This window comes from Galeopterus variegatus, unplaced genomic scaffold (assembly GCF_000696425.1).
Source record: "Galeopterus variegatus unplaced genomic scaffold, G_variegatus-3.0.2 Scaffold67, whole genome shotgun sequence".
NCBI lineage: Eukaryota > Metazoa > Chordata > Mammalia > Dermoptera > Cynocephalidae > Galeopterus > Galeopterus variegatus.
This window is the reverse complement of record NW_007726178.1, coordinates 1,245,426-1,253,204: the sequence shown is the minus strand read 5'-3', so window position 1 is coordinate 1,253,204 and position 7,779 is coordinate 1,245,426.

Below are 7,779 nucleotides of genomic sequence, written 5' to 3'. Positions count from 1 at the left end.
TCTTATTTCTTCATTGCACTTATCACAATCTGAAATTACCTTTTGTTATTTACATGATTGTCTTTCTTACCAGCATGCAGAGAAGATGAGGTCTCTGAGTACAGAGACTGTATCTAGTTGACCAATATATTCCCAAGTACCTAAAAGAATTCCTGATACATAGTAGTCTCTCAATAAATACATGTTTGACTAAATAGTTACTGGCATACTCAGGGTTGTCTTCAAACATTAACATAATTTTAGGACAAACAAACAGTGGCATAATTTATATATTTCTTTTTTTCAAAGACTTAAGGTAGATATTTTAAAAACTAACGGAATTTATACTATAAGACATTTTTAACACCAGGCTCAGGTAATTTTCTTTGAGTGGATAATTCATACATTAGGTCTGCCTATATTTGACTTGCACATCAGGATCTTGTCAGGTTCATCAGCTAAACTGTAAACTTTATTTATTCTACTAAAGCAGCACAAATATAGCTACCTAAGAAAGTGGGCAAAATTGACCAACTAGCATCTTAACACATACCTACTGTGACGTTACCCATTGTGCTTTGTAATGTTACATTACCTGTAAAAGAGAAAAAAAGAAAAGATAATTTTATATGTTAGGGATAATCTAGAAAGGAACTATGTTATATGGAACCCTAAAATATGTTTGGATATATGCCATGTTATTTAATAACACTTTGTGTTGTCAGATTGTCTCAATATCACAAATCCAGTCAGAAACATAGTTGCAGTTCTGAAATAACTAGCTTTAGGTGTTGATGGTAACTCTCTTCCTCCACTCCCAAACCTTAAACTTTTATGGCATGACTACAAAACAAGCTGTCATACTTTCTGGCAAACATGGAGGAAAAAATCATACTTCTTAAAAACCATAAATGAAAAAAAATTACTCAAATGTACTCACTATACATTTTCAACCTAAACATTAATATATTTATCAGACCACACGAAGCCAAGTTTTGAACCAAGTAACACTAAAATACTGTGCAAAAAAAATTACTTTAATTTTTCAAGCCAGTTGACATGTCTGTCTGTTTGACTAAAGTAGTTTCCTGACCAAGAGTTAAAGTGGTTTGGGTTAGGAATAATGGATATACATGGTGGTATGACTAACAAAGAAAAAGCTTCAAGGTTTTTATCCTTCAAGGACAAGGATGGAATATGGCAACCATTCTTCCCAGTCGCCTTCCTCTAATACCAAAAATAGCTCAATTTTTCTTCATATGTGTGTTTGTTTGTAATAAGAACCCCTGGAGCTAGGAACTCATATTTACTCCCCTGAAAATGTAAGCAATAATATTATTCCTTCTAACATGATTCCAAAACTATGCTAAAAAGTAAAGAAATAACTCTGGTGTCAGGATCAATCTAGGGTAAGTAAACTCATTTATCTCTTTTTAGGCATCTTATAAACACTGACATGTATCAATATCTGGGAAAAAGCAAAAAGGCACTTGATTTATTTGCCTAATGGCCAGTTGTGCCTAATTTCAAAAATCCCTCTAAATGTCTAACTTTCCATCATACTACATGGGAGTATATGAACAAGGGGTACATTTGTGTAGGAATAAAAACTTGGGTTGTATGCAGAAACTCATAAAATTATTTTCAAGTCTTAGTAAGTTACAAGGCTGTAACGATCCAGTTAAATGTGTTAAATAAATATTATTTCATTGGTGTGTCCTGTACACTCTCTTCCAATTTTCCAATTCAATATAGATTCACCATCACATGCAAATAGTAGCCAAAGATCATACAGCTTCTCAGATGGCTCCCAATGATCCCTGCCTCCTGGTATTCATGCCTTTGTATAATCTCCTCCCCTCATATGGAGGCTGGACCTCGGTGATTTATTTTTAACAAAGAGAATAAGGGAAAAGTGATGGTATGTTATTTCCAAGATTAGGTTACAAAAAGATTCTGGCTTCTGTCCTGCTAGCTCACTTGCTCTTATGGTAACCAGCTGTCATGTTATCAAATACCCTATGGAAGAGGCCCATTTAGCAAGAAACTGAAAGAGGCCTCCAGCCAACAGGACTGAAACTCAGTCCTGCCAGCAACCACGAGTGGGCTAGGAAGTAGATTCTCCCCTGCTGTATTTGCTGGTGCCTTGAATACAGCCTGTAAGAGATCTTGAGGCAGAAGACCCAGTTAAGCCACATCCAGATTCTTGACCCATTCAAACTATAATAAATGTATTTTGTTTTCAATTTCTATGTTTTGGGGTAATTTATAAGTGAGAAATAGGTAACTAGCACAGATGTTGATAACTGAAACGGGGTATTGTCATAAGAAAAGCCTTAAAATGTGAAATTAGCTTTGGGGCCGACCCTGTGGCTCACTCGGGAGAATGCGGCACTGGGAGCGCTGAGGCCGCAGGTTTGGATCCTATATAGGGATGGCCGGTCCGCTCACTGGCTGAGCGCGGTGCAGGCGACACCAAGCCAAGGGTTGCGATCCCCTTACTGGTCACAAAAAATAAAAATAAAAAAGAAATTAGCTTTGGAACTTGGCAGTGGGCAGGTTGAAAGGATTTTGAGGAGTATGTTAGGGAAAGCCTAAATTATCCTGAACAGACTTAGTAAAAACCTGGACTTTGAATGTGTTGTCCATGAAGGTTCACAAGGAGTCAGGAAAATGTTTTTGAAAACTGGAGGAAGGAGGATCCTTTGTAAGTAGTAGCAGAAACTTAGCAACATTATCACCTTTGGTAACTTGGAAGGTAGGAAATGTACCTAATAAACTGAATGATCTAGCTAAGTCTATTTCCAAGCAAAGTCAAAAGTGTTGTAGGCATTGCCTACTTTTCGGTTTTTGTTTTTGTTTTTCATGCTGCTTCCAGTAAAATGCAAGCGAGAGATAAACTAAAACTAGGAAAGGCTGTTAAACAGAAAAGGATCTGGACTTGAATGATTTTCAAAATTCTCAGTCTCTCAATACAGCAAAAGATGCTGAAGTTAAGAATAGCTTCCAAAGAAAGTTTGAATGCAGGACACTGCTAGAACATGGCCTAAAAATGAAGTTGAGGGGTGACTACAAAACCTTTTGTTAAGACTCCAGAAAGATCAATGGTGGTACCTCATGGTATTAATCAGTTATATAAAAAGTCCTTTAAAAAGATTAAGGGTATGCCTAACAGATCCTCTCAATCAAACAGGCCCTTCTAGAAAGCTTAAGGGTGTTATACCTCAACATCACTGCAGATTCCCCTATTTTGAAAAAATTTTTGGATATGGTTTCTGTCTAATGGAATAAACCCCAATGAGATTCACAGGAGGCTGACGACATTTTTGAGAGAATTGTATCAGCAAACATACAGTCAACTTGGACTGAAAGCGACAGTGACATTAAAAAGTGAAAAGAGACCATTGGGCCAAAATTCCACTGGCAGGAAACAGACTGAGAAAATCATTCAGCTGCAAATATATGTTACATTTCATAAAAAGGGAAGAATGACTCAGGTGGAGAAACTAAGAGCTCAGAGTGTGAAACCTAGAACCATGAAGAACTATTCCCAGACCTTGAGATCCAATCAAAGAACCTCCAACATTTACCCACCTGAATTTCAAAATCACTATGGACCAGTGACTCCTTTGTGCCTCCCATTTTCCCCCTTTGAACAGGAAAGCCTATAGCTGTTGATTTTATGCAAATGTGTGAGGGGGTCTCTAGTTCACCCGTCTTCAGATTCAGAGCAACTGCACTTGAGCTGTATGTAGGAAGGAAATACACCTGAGGAGCCTCAACGACACCTGGACCTGATCTTGATGTAGAGATTTTAGACTTTGAGCTGATACTTTTGAGAACCTAGGGAGAAAGGAATTATATTTTGGATAAGGAAGGACATGAATTACTGGGGGGCCAGAGGACACACTGGCCATCCCAAACCTTATAAAATGTCTGGAGAGATGCACACATGAAAAGTTAAAAATTAGTATAATTATAAGTTAATATCCTAAGTGAACAGCATGATTAGGTGCCTAACTAAGGAGAAAGAGACCAAAATGACCTGGGATAGACAGGGAGAGAAGATGTATAAAAGGAATCACTTAAGCTGAAATTTGAAACGGGTAAAATTTGAATATGCTAAGAGGGAAGGATTTTCTGGGGAAAAGAATCACATAAGCAAATGTAAAAATGTAGAATTACACATACTATGCTCAAATCATGCAGATTGGGTAGGCTGGAGCAATTAGGCAAATCTATGAGGACAGGAATTATGTCTTATTTAGCTTCATGTTTAGAGGGCTTTGGTACAGTGCCCAATACATATTAAACACTATTATTTTTTGAACAAATGAAAAAGTTTGGAAAAGGAGGTAAAGAGCAATTAGTGGTAGAACCATACAGTGCTAGTTCACTGACTAGCCTACACTGAAGGAGTCAGTGAAGAATTTCAAGTTGGATAAAAATATAAGAAAACCATGTTTTAGGAGGATTAACCTAGTGTGAGACAGTGGGCACTTCCATACTCAGAATTCTCTTTACTGCTTTTATCTCCTGAACACTTAAAGATAGAGGAGACACCTGATATTTGTTATTTCAACTATTAATGAAGAACTATAATATAGTTTTTACTGTTGGTAATTTAGCTAGTAAGTCCAGTCACCCACTCAGCAAGGCAGTAGAGCTTTACTGTCTTACACTAGTCCTCAATGAATGCAGTAAAAATTTACTATTTTTTAAGGAAAATATGATCTTTCTCAAAAAGCCAATCATTAGTACTCATGATAAAAGTGAAGAGGCCTCAAGAAAATAATGACTCTTAGAGCCAGAAAACAGAAGTTTTAGATTCATAAAGAATGAAGACTAGTTCATATAACAATGGAAACTATAGTGTCTCAGACAACATCCCAACATCCTTCTTGAATATTAGAGTTCTACTATATAGTAAAAGCATAATGGAACAAAAAAACTATGGAAATAAGAAATATTTGTAGATATAGTTTAAAAGAATATTTCAAAAATATTTTTGTCAATGCTATAAAAATAGTAAACAAAAAAATGTTTTCAACTCAAAATATTTAGAAAAATCTCCACTCTAAACAGCAGTATTCTAAAGTTATTAGAACACACCAAATGGATCTTTTGTCTCAAATACTTTGTGAAAGGAGGTAGAATACTTAAAAGTGCAGAAATCAATAAAATAGGTATTTGCAAACTTTTCTTTATTTTGGTTTCAACTATTTCATCTCCAATCACTGAAAATTATAAACAAATCAACCACTGGAGAAGAAGAGATCTTAGCAAAAGCTTCTTTCTAATAAAGCAGATACCATATAATTTGTAATAACTATATGAGCTTATGCTACTCTCAAGTTATGCAACTTTTCCACAAATCTCAGTATTAGAGAAAATAAATAGTTTTATCAGCTTGCAACCCTTCATTCTAGCATGGTCAGGGTAAAAAAAAAAAAAAAGCAATCAATTTAAAGATAAATATTGGTTTACTTGTCTTCTCTAAAAAGAATGTGATTATGGTTAAAACAGCACATATACTCTCATAATCCAAACAGAGCAATCAAATATCTTTAAAGGTCAAGTCCTTTTTGTGTGTTTTTTTTGGGGGGGGAGGGGATGCAGGAAGGGAGGTACTGGCTATTTGCATGACACAGGGAATATAGAGATGAAAAAAATATGATCCTTGCTCTTGAGGAGCTTATAATTAGGCAAGAATCTATGGGTCAGTGGGAAGCCAGAGATGAGGTAAGGATGCTTTAGCTGAGTACTGAAAGATTACTAAAAGTAAACAAGATTAAAAAAAAAAAATGCTGTGAAGAACATTCCAGGCAGAATATAAACAGCATGATCAGTATGACCAAAGGCTCTGATCAAGGACTCAAAGGCATAAACCAGGTAAAAATGTGTACAGGAAAAAGTAAGAGATTATGTAATTCTGGAAGACAAAGCATAGAGTCAGAAGAGGGAAGAGATAAGTAAGACAGTGCTGTGGATTGAATGTCCCCTCCCAACTCAATGAAGCTTAAGTTGTGTCCCCCAAAGTTCCAGGTATTGGAAACTTGGCCCCCAGTGTAACTGTTGAGGATGGGAAATCATATTATATAGTAATTGAAAGGTGGGACCTTGAAGAGCTGATTAGATTGTAGGACCATGACGGAGTGAAAGGATTAATAAAGGCGGTCAGGGGTTTGGTTTCTGAGGGTTTTAAAAGGAGAGCACATGAGAGTCTCTCTCTTTCTGCTCCATCACTTTCTGCCATTTGGAGACCCCTGCATTGTTGTAAAGCCACCACCAAAAAGGACCCACCAGATGTGTTCCCTGGACTTCAGACTTGCCAGCCTCTGAAACTGTAAGCAATAAATTTCATTTTCTTATAAATCACCCAGTTCCAGGTATTTTCTTATAAGCAACAGAAATGGACTAATACAGGCAGGTCACTGAGACAGTAAGAAAGGGTTGAGTAAGAGAATGATATGTTCAATGTACATTTCTAATAAACTATTATAGCTACAATTGAGGAAAATGGATTTGAAGAAGGCAAGACTGGAGACAAAGTTATTGCTAGAGTGGAGGCAAGAGATGACAAGGATCTGAAACAGAACAGTAGAAATCAGGAGCCTGGCTCATTAGCTCAGTTGGTTAGAATGCAGCCTTATAACACCAAGGTCACGAGTTTGGATCCTCTTACTGGTCAGCTGCTCCTCCCCCCCAAAAAAGAGAAAACAGAAAGAAAAAGATGGAATAGATTGAAGAAATGTTTAGATGAAAAAACCTGCCTAAACTTGGTGATTGACTAGATGTGGGAGAGGAGAGAAAGAGGGAGGAATTTAGGATGACTTCTAGATTTACAGCATGGGGAGTTAGGTACACGGTAATATCAAAAACTGCAAATGGAAATAAAGGAAGAGGCCACATTAAGGGTGAGGCAGGGGGGCTGGTAAAGGGGAAAAAAAGAAACATTGAGTGAGATGCCTGTGAAGATCCAAATGGCTATGTCTACCAAGCAGATGGATGTATAAGTTGGAAGTCAGGTCTAGAGATACAGATTTGAATCATCAGGATACAGATGTAGTAAAGACTCAAAAGTGTTTAGTAAGATGCCCAAGGAAAATATGTAGAGAAAGAACAATGGAACAAATGTGAAATCCTGGTGAGAATTTTCACATCAAAAGGGTGGAAAGAGAAGGAATGCACAGACATTTGTGAAAGAACAATAATAAATATAAGATAATGACAGAGACTTCCAGTGCCTGCTAATACTTGTGTGCCTCTCTCCTTGCTTAGAATATTGCTAAACTACATATCTCAGCCTTTGCAGTTAGACAAAGCCATTTAAAAATATTCCGTCTAAAGGCATATGGGCAGAAACAACATACGCACTTCTAGGCCTGGTTTCTAAAACTTCTCCCATGATCCTCTATACTCTTTCTTCCTTTCATGGAAGTCTTGGAAGCCATAAACTGAAGATGGCAGCATCACTTCTATGGAAGGAGCTGAGCTGAGGACAAACACTGTGAAATATCAACATTTTATATCAGCTGTCTAAATCTTGAAAAAACTGCACTGTCTACACCACAAACAAAACTGTAATTCCTTTCTAGTATTTCATATAAAAAGTTTTACATGTCCAGATTCAAAGTTAAATATGAAAATGATAATCAAACCAAAATTTTACAATGGACCTACGAATACTAGAATTTCAATAAAGCATTTTAGGGAAATTCATGAAAAGTCTATTCAATCCGGGCCGGCCCGGTGGCGCACTGCTACAGTGCGCCGCTTGGGAAGTGCGGCGGCGCTCCC